The sequence below is a fragment of the Bactrocera neohumeralis genome, chromosome 3 (assembly GCF_024586455.1).
Source record: "Bactrocera neohumeralis isolate Rockhampton chromosome 3, APGP_CSIRO_Bneo_wtdbg2-racon-allhic-juicebox.fasta_v2, whole genome shotgun sequence".
Taxonomy (NCBI): domain Eukaryota; kingdom Metazoa; phylum Arthropoda; class Insecta; order Diptera; family Tephritidae; genus Bactrocera; species Bactrocera neohumeralis.
The window spans coordinates 14,948,803-14,960,959 of NC_065920.1; the positions used below are offsets into that span (position 1 = coordinate 14,948,803).

At 37.0% G+C, this 12,157-nt stretch overlaps 1 protein-coding gene across 2 annotated transcripts in view; it reads right to left on the bottom strand.

Moving 5' to 3' along the window:
• The window catches only part of LOC126753105 (ras-GEF domain-containing family member 1B), a 244,149-nt gene that overhangs the window by 197,820 nt on the left and 34,172 nt on the right, over positions 1-12,157 (bottom strand). The window lies entirely within an intron of this gene.

Genomic DNA, 12,157 nt, shown 5'->3' on the forward strand with positions numbered 1-12,157 from the left:
GCAATTGCCAAAATCCATTAACTATTTTCAACACAATTAGTAGACAATCAATAATTGAAGCAAGTTTGAAATTTTCTGCAAAATGCATACATATATATACATATATACACACAAACACATATATAAAACTCACGACAAAACTTTCGCCATAATTTACGATAATCGTTGGCATTGGGAAAAGGCAAATAAACAACAACGGAACGGAATCAATTGTGCACACATATACACGGACATACACATAACACGCAATCCGTGCGAGCCAACTCGTAAAATATATGGCACAACTTTCTCTTAAATGCGCCATTTTACTACGAGTGACTTGACCTTTAGCCAGCACAGCACAACAACAGCAATAACAACATGCATGCCAGCCGCAGCGATTCACGCAGGAAAACTATAAAACACGGCCATGACCACTTAGCCGGGGCTGAGAGCTCAATACTTTTTCGCATTATTCCTTTGTGAGTGCAAACAAATTTTTATGGCTCTCAATTGCGAATTGATTTGCCAGCCATTAAGTAGTAAAATGGCGATTAAACTCTGCAGCAAACTTTTCAATTGCGCTAAAGGTCGACTGCGAACTATCCGCCCAGCCATGGGGGTTCGGAAAGTGGAAATGAAAAAAATAATTGTATAGTGCGAAAAGTTATTATTTAACTGGAATGCAGTTGAAATATTATATTGCTTGTATGGTAGGTGAAAATATCTACGTTTCTACAGTGAAATTTCCCATTACATGAAAATGTTCCAATGACCGGACACGGACAAGATTTTTGTAATATTTCGTTCGAATTATCTCCGATAACCGGACAAGGTATTATAAACTGTGCAAAGATATTAGGTACAATTTGTAGTTCCCATTTTTTGGAGTGCTGCTACAGTAGTTCTGGCTCCAAAAATACATTTAAAGACGTTTTTGCCACGTTTTCGTATGTGCACAGCTCCTCTAGCCGGAAAAAATACTGCAACAAAGGGTGTCCGGTTATGCGGAATTTTCTAACCACTTCTTTGGAAACCCAATGAATAACACAACACATCTACCAACGTCGCTCTAGGGTCCGACTTCACAGAAAGAGCACGTTTCCTGGACCTATACTTAGATGACTTGATGAATAAGCAATTTTAACCTTATTACTCAAGCGGTGATTAGATACACTGTGCTAAATTTCATGAAACTACATTGTCATATAAAAATGTTTTACATACAGAGACTTGATTCAGATCGGTCAGTTTATATGGCAGCTATATGCTCTAGTTGTCCGATATCGGAGGTTCCAATAAATAAGTAGCTTCTTAGAGAGAAAGGACGTGAGCAAAATTTTAGGGCGATATCTATTATAAATTATCGTGTTTAGAGTATAAAGTATGGTAGCTTATCTTTCTTCTTTTATCTTTATCTTTATCTTTATCTTGATCTTTATCTTTATCTTTATCTTTATCTTTATCTTTATCTTTATCTTTATCTTTATCTTTATCTTTATCTTTATCTTTATCTTTATCTTTATCTTTATCTTTATCTTTATCTTTATCTTTATCTTTATCTTTATCTTTATCTTTATCTTTATCTTTATCTTTATCTTTATCTTTATCTTTATCTTTATCTTTATCTTTATCTTTATCTTTATCTTTATCTTTATCTTTATCTTTATCTTTATCTTTATCTTTATCTTTATCTTTATCTTTATCTTTATCTTTATCTTTATCTTTATCTTTATCTTTATCTTTATCTTTATCTTTATCTTTATCTTTATCTTTATCTTTATCTTTATCTTTATCTTTATCTTTATCTTTATCTTTATCTTTATCTTTATCTTTATCTTTATCTTTATCTTTATCTTTATCTTTATCTACATCTATATCTACAACAAATTCATTTCACTCCCACCCTCACCTTGTGCCTCATGTGGCACAAAACAATCCACGCATTTGTGAAATGAGTGTGTAATTAATTAATTTAATTAGCATGCAGAACAAATGAGTCTGCATTTGTATTATCAGCAAGCATTAGCCAGCACATGTACATGATGAAGCATCTAAGGAAATTGGCCAAAGAGCGGAGAGGGCCAGGTGTGCGACAGCTTAGTAATCAATGACTTGCTTCCCTATATACGCAAGCTTATATGCGACTCTGTGTGTAATATGCCATAAGACGCTTGTGAGCTCCACCCAATTTGCACCTACACGCATATGAGACCTTAAGACACACACAGACCCTTCTATGCCCACATAGTGATATATATATATACGTACCAATATGTAACAATATATCTACATATGTATTCCTGTAAGCTCACATCAATATTCAGCGTCAAAATTGTACCATTGATTTAGTAATTTCTCAATAGTTATATATTTGTATGTATTTATCACAAGCTGCGTACAAGAGATTTGTGTGCGCTCCAATTTGCTTGGCGAAATGTTGCTCTGAGCGCCGCGGGCAACTAATTTGTTTGGGTTTCAGTTTTCGGTCTGCTGTGTGTGTAGGCTTATTGCCGATTGTTTTTCGTCAATTGAATTGAGAAAATATATATATTTGTACTTGTATATTCTTACATAAATCTGTAATATATAATGATATATATATATACTAATGCTCGCAGTGCTACACAAATGTTGTTGCAAGCATTAGCTTAATACGCTGGTGAATTTATATTGATTGGATATATTGAATTAATTTCAGTGTAAATTTGTCCCGTGTCTACCCTTCTTCTTTCTCAAAACAACAACATAATTATTGAGTCGAATTTCTTCCATCGCGAAGGTAAAGACATTTGTACCAGATTCATTCCTAGATCAGCTTTTGAGGATCCGCAGGATAGTGTCCTTTCTTGCTAGATAGAATCATCAACAATGCTAAGATTTTAGGGGCTGCAGCTGACCGCCCTTGCTCTTTTACTCCACATACGACCGCGTCTATTTCCAAAGTAGAGAGCACCAACACATTCCGCAAGTCGCAAGCCGGTAGCTGTTGCGGGAAAGGACAAAGTATCGTTGTTGTCAATAATCGGAAATCGGCCAGTCATTAACTTCGCTGCACTGATATCCACTAAACTCCGAATTTCCAATTGGCGCCAAACAGCGAAAAGAAGAAGAAGATGTTTAAGGACATCCCAAATCCCCCTAATGAGACATCGGCCTTTAATACCTTAAAATGAAATTGAGGGAATCAGAAATTACCTCCGCCAATGTTGTGGTTACATTAACCTAAAAAACGGTTATTTCGAAGCCTATTACGATAATTTTATGCTATGGTTAATTGCAGCACGTAAAAGGTAAATCCAGCCATTTCCGAAAGACCTTCAACACATATACAATAACTTCAAAACTCTTAATACCAACCGCGTTCTTAATAAGGAGTGTTTTCTGTGCCAAAAGTATGTCAATCGATTTCATGTTCATTGAAAATGAAACGCAAACAAATCTTTTCACTATAAAAGCCCCATATGTGCTTGAGCAGCGGATATGCTATTGGAAAAATACCGCCCAAATGATTATTTCATGCGAGGCTGTCGTCAAACAAACGAGCAGCAACAAACAACATTGACATACTTGTGCGCTTTGTGGCATGCAACTATAGAGACCCTGACATTTTTCATCTTAATCAACGTGCTTCCCGTGAAAGCGAAAGAGAAATTCATGAAAACAAACAAAAAGAACAAACACAAAGGATTACGAAGAGTCAACACGCACACACACAGACACACAAGCACAATCACATGTGACATCCCATATTTCAGCCGCAGAACAATGAGTTATAAAAGCTGAAATAACAACGCCGCCTACTTATTGTGGCAGCCGCAACATGTAACGCAACAAGCCATAACGACAATAACAATAACGACGAGGAGCTGAATGCGAACAAAACAACACTGTAGTGAGGGTTTCACGGCGGGGCGGAGGAAGATTGTTGTTGTTTGTGGTGACACATCATGGTGTTGTTCGAAAATACAGGTGAACCGAAGGATATAACAAAAATGGGGCGAGCACTTTTAAAGGTGTTTAGGTCACGCAGGCTTTGGGTTTATCAGCAGCCTTTATATGAGTCTTCCATAAAAGAATCGCCCATCGCGAAAGTTGGGAAAATCTGACGCTGTGCAGCTATTATCACCTACTAATAACAACTTCAGATAATAACTGGCCTTTCGAACGCAGCACGTTTTAGCTACACGCCATGCCAAAATCACTAACTTCATGGCCTCGGCGAGACCTTATTATGAAAACACACGAGCAACTTTGTCACCTTTTCCGGTAGCACAATGCCTCGCTATGTTGTGTAGCCGCCGAGTATTGGGGCACACAACTGGGTTTGTCTTTTTATGTGCTCCCATTGAATTGTATAAAATATGATTTCGCACATATAATCAGAAACCTGTAACTCACACATGGAGCCGTCCTAGGTATATTAGCTGAGATACAACTCTACGGAGCGTTGGTGAAAATGAAATACTGGCACATGTGACATGCATTTGTCTACAATATTTGGGCATCCTGGTGTGCGCTTGACATATCTTTATTAATTTCATATATATTGTTTTATTTGATACTGATTTTGTTTCAGATTTCGTGCTAATTAGAGATGCCATGTTTATTCAAAACAAACAAAATTATTATTATTATTATTATTTTTGTTGTTTTGAATAAACATGGCATAATAATAACTTTCGAAATTGTTTGAAGCAAAAGTATAAAACTAACTAGAAGCTTACATTATTATATTATGTATAAGAAGATCACGTATACTCATTCCTGATGGAAGGGACCATAGTAACATGACTGAAATACTTTCTGATCACAGTCCGGTGCCGGCACACGCTTGCAGAAGTGAGCGCACAGGTCAAGGAGACTAAACTAAGAGCAACGCTTCACAGAAACAATGGTGCATCTCTCGTGAACTTGTTTCGCATTATGCGAAAACTGGAAGAGTATTGTTATGAACGCTGCAGCAGCTATTCACACCAAACGCTGGCATTCTGAGTGATTATTACTTCTCAGACGACAGTCCATTTGGCATCGGTAAGGACGAAAGTTGATCTATGCGTAGCCCTTTAGCCTACCACACTAACCTTACCTTACCTAAGAGGACTGCAGGTAGTGTAAACCCGGTTTTATCCATTTTTGGCATCAATAAACGCTATCGTCTCTCGGTGTTTAATAAAGATAACTTACATATATACCAATATATAAGGTATATGTACAGTCAATCGGAAGTTTTAAATAGTTAATTTAGGTATATAAAGGCTATGTGAATTATTGTCGCGATTTTATCTATGACACTTTATTACAAGAAAAAAATGCTCTCTGAGTTTCATTGTTTTATCTCACAAATTGGCCGCTAGCTTCGGTAATAAGGCACTAGCGTTGACACATTCGGCTTGTAAGCGTTTAAAACGGCCCTGAGAGAGTGACAATGGTTCAATTCCATTCCATCTGCAATATCAACTTCAATCGATACTGTTTAGCTGAACCTTTCTCTGAAGCTTTCTCTGGTCGAAACTTTAAATATGTGGTTGGCTTTGTGTTTCTTAACCCTTGAGTGGTTCTTGCTAATATATTATGAGTGCTTTGGCACTTTTAATTATATTACCAGATAAGTAAAATGGAGCGAAGATAAAAAAAAGGAGAAAAATATTTTTATTTTTATTTATTTCTTAAAAATTTCAATAAATAATTTAAATTTCTCTTAGTTCGATTTCTTAAAAGTAAAAAAAATGTACGAGTTTCGTCAACAACACCACAAAACTGTTTCTGTCCTCTTCTTCGAGACTAAAACCGGGAGAGAACACAAAACTACACTAGTTTTGTCTATCTTTTTAACAGTTTTACACCCGATCGAATGCTCCGAGTTTTTCCCAACACGTTTCGTAATCATTGATGCTTGTACGACGCATAAAAATGGGAATAAGAGACTTATAGAGCGTAATTTTTGTTTGTCGAGATTTGCTTTACAATTGTCTACTGATCTCAAAGTAGCTCTTAATGGTATTGTTGAAATTCATGCTGGTTCCAAGTTCTTCACTTTTTTATAGCTGCCAACAGTGTCGAAATTCCAAAGACGCAAGGAATTTTTGTGTGTGGCTTTAATTTACTTTGTCTTTCGCTAGTTCACCACAAGACTTCCGTCTTCTGCTACTTTTTCTAGGTTGAAAAAGTCTGCGCTAACGACTCTGTTGTTAAAGCTTATGATGCCAATAGCATCTGCACAACCCAATAGCTTTGTAATTTAAGACTACTCAGTGCCACTGTGGTTCAGATTAGCGGCACGTCTCACTTTTTCCACTATTATATTGAAGAAGAGATATGACTCTGTTTAAAACCTCATCTGGTATCGAACGGTTCGAAGAGGTTCTTTTCGATTTTGGCTTAGCTAATGAGTTTTTCGTTCTTAAGCCGATATAGAGATTTTTTCACCTCAGTCGAGTGGCAAGACACAATAATGGCAATAATGTTTTCACGATAGATTTTTGGCGCATATTATTCTGCATTCATCGTAGCACTGCTTTCGCCATTTAGCAGTATAGAGCACTGTTCTCTCTTATTCGAGTGTACTCTGGGTGTCTGTGTTAGACAGAAATCTTGACAGCAGCTGTGCGCGGGTTGGAAACCATTTGTTTACTGTCTTAAGTTCTAATAAAATTTTTGGGTCGAACCCCTGCTAGCCAGCATTTCAAGCTTTTCGAACCCAAGTTTTTCTGCCTCTCTTTTCGTTTTGTTGAAAATATGTCTCTTTTCCCTTCACTTCTCGCGCTTTCACCGAAAATATAAATATTTAGTGGTAACTTGAAATTTCTCCATCATAGTCACTGTGTAGAGATGCTTATATTATACATATATGTATATATGCATCATATGTATATGTATGTAAGCGGTGTCTACAACAATAAAGGAGAAGAAGATATGCATGTATGTGTATGAGGTAAGCCAATAACAACAACAGCAACACCATGAATTGAGCGAACTACTTGAGTCGATCGTAATGAATTGTTTTAACGAACGATTAGCGGCGTGTTACTGACAGTTTTCGCTTTGGCAGCGGTTCAAGGGTGTCAGTTGTCGGCGGAAAACAATAAAAAAACTAAAATATTTCATAAAACATTGATGGTGCGGCAATTGTTTTTTTCGTTTTTGAATACATACATCGATAATTTTGACAGCCCCGTTTACCACGCTCCTTGTGGTCCGCGATGAGTTCCCACATTGAATCGCCACATTTTACTCACACCATTTGCGCTGGAAATCAGCTCCTGACAGCATAGTGAGTACGTACGCTTGAATGAATAAAAATTTGTTTGTTTTTGCATGAAGCCTTCATCAAAGGCACAAACGGAGTGAAGCACAATCGACCGAATGTACTCGTTTAAATATACGTCTGAGTGTGTGCGCGGTTTGGGACGCTCGCTTTGGCCGTTATGGATTGTAAATAAGTTCTTCAATGAAATTGAAAAAACAAAACACAATTAAACTCACGACAAATCGGCAATTCTGCCAGAACAACGGCGAAAGGTACTACGTAGCGCCTGTCAACCACACACACACTTACCATGAGTTAATGTGTGCTCACAATAACTTGAAGCTGTAAGGGACTGGAAAGCAAGCAAAAGGAAAACGCGAAAACTAAACCTGCTAATGGATAAACAAACAATGACATCACATGTATGGGTATGTGTGTGAGCGCTTGGCGCCGCAAAGTGTTTGACTAATTGGACTCAAGTGACGCGACGATTTATATTTATGAGCCTGTGCCGGTTTGCGTTGTTTGCGTAATGGCTCCAACATCTATTGCACCAGTGGGACTTGCGCAGAGAATTGTCAGCAATTAGTATGAATGTGAGCAGCGGAAGCGGGCTCAAGCTGACTGATTTTCAAGATATTATTTAATATGCAACAATATGAAAGTAGGTAAGAGTGTAGGTAAGAGTACTCTTACTTCAGGCTGAATTGATGCAGAATCTTTGGACTTCTATAATCTCGTTTCGTCTTTGCGCTTAAACACGTCTTTTGCGCTTTAGATCATTTTAATGAGACCACTAATAACCGCTATGCTTTTTATAGACAGTCATCCAAGGTTCGGTGTCTGATGTGTTTCAAGTATTCTGTCTATGGGCTATGTCAGAGCTGAGTATTCACAGAAAAAGTGGAAAACGGTTTCCTTATTCCCTTTAGCTAGCAGCTGCGACAAATGTTGTTAGTCCATTTTAAAATCATGCTCTGCAAAAGGCTAGTGCTTCGTTAGAGTAGCTGTAAGTCTTTAATATTATTCCTGGATCTATGTTACAAGTGCTTAGTTCTAGTTTTATCATATTTGGCCTACATCTGCTTTGTTGACTTGCAGTTGGTTACTGACTTCCAACAAGCTGCTATCGGTATTCCATTCAGTTTCCTGATACTATAGTGCTTTTTTAATGCTGGCCACCAAATTAATGCTCATTATGCCAGAATTGGTTTAATAACATATTGATTTAAGACCCCTGTTCCTGCTTAGTATTCTTTTGTAGTAATAGCCCATACGCTTTCTCCAACGTAAATTTTTCCAATTAGTTTGTTATCGACTAGTTGTTGGGCTTCGCGGAAGCTTGGCCAGCACTGGGCTACCATCGGTTAATGTGCTGTCGCAAAAGTCGTTTGGCCCAAGATCGATCGCAAGAGATCTAGTGTTCTATTTTCCCTCAGTAAGGCTAGCCTCTTTCTAGTTTTGGGGCGTTTAACGGGTCACTGGCCTTTTGACGTCCACGCAATAATGCTGGGAATCTTACCAGACGCCATCTGCAGAAGCTGTATGGAAGAAGATGAGGTGAAAGTGCCTCAAAACTTCCTTGACTGTCCCGCGTTTGGGAGCTCAAGACTTCAACCCTTGGAAGCGCATGCTTTCAGGCATCCCCAGGAGCTAACTGGAACGTAAATTAAACGCTTGCACAAATTTGTATTAGCTACTAAGCGTTTTTGCTAATTTATAAGTTCGAACACAGGAGTTCTTCATTTCTATGGCCTTACAAAGAACTATTATACATATAGTAGTCCACGTGTGATCTTTGATCAGCCACAAAACCTATTCTAACCTTGGTATCGTTTTCAACCTTATTTATTTGGCAGTGCGGAAAGCGTAAATGATCTACCATCGAGTAAGAAAAAATTAAATTGCGGTATTTTGGTTTCATTCTTGAAAGTCATCAGTTAAACCTATTAGTTCCTATGGCCCTTTCCACAATCCTACTGATTGTGGCAGAAAACATCCGTGATACTATCAACACAATGCGGTCTGCATATGCTGCTACCAAATATGTATATTTGTACTTATTATCCTTAAGACTTCAAACAAAATATTTAAAATCCTGATGAAATTTTACAACATATCGCAGCTTAAATTGCAGACAGCTACATTAGCTAAAATTCAAATCTAAATTTTAATTAAAATATCGACACATTCACTCGCATATGTATTTGCCGTAATTGTTGCAGACGACAAACAAGCTGCTAAAGGACGAAATTGGCAGAGCCTAATGAAACTCGCTTACTTATAGCGACAGTTATAACGAAAAAAGCAATTTGGAAGCCACAATGAAAAATATTTGTGACCAAATGAGTGTGGCAATGAGAAAGTGAGCCAATAAATATTGCTGCCAAACACGACATTCCGTTATTTTTGATTTGGTCGGCAGCCATCGCACTGCGTCGCACTGCATTATTGACGTCAATGCGAAAAGTAATCAGCTTTTTCGCCCAAAATGTACTCTGTTACATAATCAATATATTTTTGCAATATATACATAACAATACACACACACACGTATTCATTGCGTTTGTTTCAATGCGCACGAATTTTGATTGCCTCGCCTATTTACGTGTACTATATGCATATATTTGTGCTCCTTGTTGTTGTTTTTGTACTAATGCCACTTATGTGTTGCTGTTATTTTGTTGACGTATGCATTAAGTGGCTGTGTGTAAGTCACCACGATGATTGACATGATTTTTGCATTACATATACATAGCTTTTTCGATTATCTGTATGCGCGATGCCATGGCGTATACGCAACAGCTGATTATTATCAATGCGCTGCGTGGAATGTGACTCGAAAAGATTATGAAAAAATGATTGCTGCCGAAAGCGTGGCAACAACAGCGTTTGCTTGCCAAAATTGACAAAAATTGTTGCCGAGGGTGGGGGGATATGGTAAGTACATTGCTTGGTGGGTAGGAAGCAAAACAATTGTTACAAGCAACCGAAATGTACGCCAGCGGCAAATTATGTGTCACATAAGTATACCTATATATGGGACTGCCACCTCAATAGGAAAATATTAGAGATATGAATACCATGAAATTGCTATATGAAAATGATATGCTTGAGAGAAGTCAACTATTTGCCTTTGCTGCTTTTAATTAGCGAGTTATGCAATATTATTTCAGTAACCATTTCTATTAGGGATTACTGGTACAATATTATTACAAGTGTAAATAGATAAAAGTTGTTTTTAGCTGAAACGGCTATGTAGTAAAAGGAAGCGGGTTGTAGAGTATGATATTCATTAATTATCTTAATTAAATTCTAAAAATTTTAGTAACTATATATCTAGTTGCAAGTTTGCAGACACCATGTTTTTAATTTAAAATTATAGTTTTTTTTGAGAAATTTTGTATATTTTTTGTTCTCTGCGATTTTCAAGGGGTTACATGGATTTACGGGTTTCAGAAAATCGATTATTTTATTAAATTCTACAACACTTCTAGAATATTGTCCTAAGTGTTCAAGTTGATTTGGAGATACAGCCTTGAGAACTTGAGCGCTCGAGACTATCTAAGCTAAGTGCGTCGTCTTTAAACGCGTTTTTCTCGAAACTCTGTTTTTGAATTCGATCTGTATTAAATTCTACACATGTCTTTGAGATACAATTTTTAAAGACTCTCACGATGAATTTTTTTTTCGATTACAACTGTTTGAAAAAAAATGTCGGGAAATTTTCATCTTTTTGTAAAAATGACTGTAAAAAATTCAATTTTCAGTTTTTTTCCTTCTTCCTTCTTCCAAGTTCTAAGTCAAGGTTTTGATTAAAATACATATTTTTCACTTTGAGATGATCCTGTAAGGAGTTATCCTGCCATCTTTTTTCCGAGGGGTCACCAAAAATGCGTCGCAATGGCCGAGTTTGAAATATTTTTTTTCCTAACATTTCAGAATTTCTGTGTCAATTATATGTTTGAAATAATAAAAAATCAAATATTTTTTTTTTTATATGAGAAAAAAATTGTCGAAAAAAGACTGTTTTTTACCCGAGAAAATCCATGTAGTCACTTAAATTATTCAATACATGAATACAGGTAATGATGGATGGATTATACAAAATATTGATTGATTTTGGACAAAGAATTCGTTTTTTGTGCCTAAATTTATACTTCAGAGTTGCGTAAAAAGTTCAAATTATTTTCAAAAATCTTCTCTCTTTAATCATTATAAGACATATGTATGTAAGATATATCTGAGAACGTCATTTGAAAATTTTGAGTTGAGTGTCGATCTGTTTCAGAAATCACCGACTCTGAAAACTGCCTTTTACGTCCTCTGCAGTCGGCGACGTTATACCCACACAGATTTAGCGTGCAACTAAGGTATCATGCAGTTTGTTGGCGTTCACCTCAGTAAACTAAGTCAAATGAGCTCATAATCCGTCGGCTTAGAGGCAGATTGGAGATTGAAACTCTAAAGAGATTCATGGACTTGTACATTACGGGACGAATTCGAGGAAATGGGCTATAAGTGCCTCACAACGTATACTCTAGAACCCAACTGTGTTTGCTAAATGGGCGTAAATCCAAATTAAACTGAGCCAAGTATATTTATTTACTAACAAATATAAAATTTCTGAGATATTCTCCACCCGTTGGAAGACTTTATTCTTCAGCTGGAAAATAGGGTGAAGAGATTCGGTCTTATCCTCTATAGGAAGCTCTTGGGGAAACCAAACATCGAAAAGAGTGTGTGAAAGTCATCAGTCGCCATATATTGTTGTAGAGCAGCAATGGGAAAGAGGGGGAGCCTCTCACGAAATGAGGTGTTCTTTCGAAATGAAACCATAGTGAAGCCAATAATGATTGATGGGGTCGTTGTCTGGTGGAGGATGTTTGGAAAAACCACATTAGCCAAAGAGTTGGAGCGTGTTCAAAG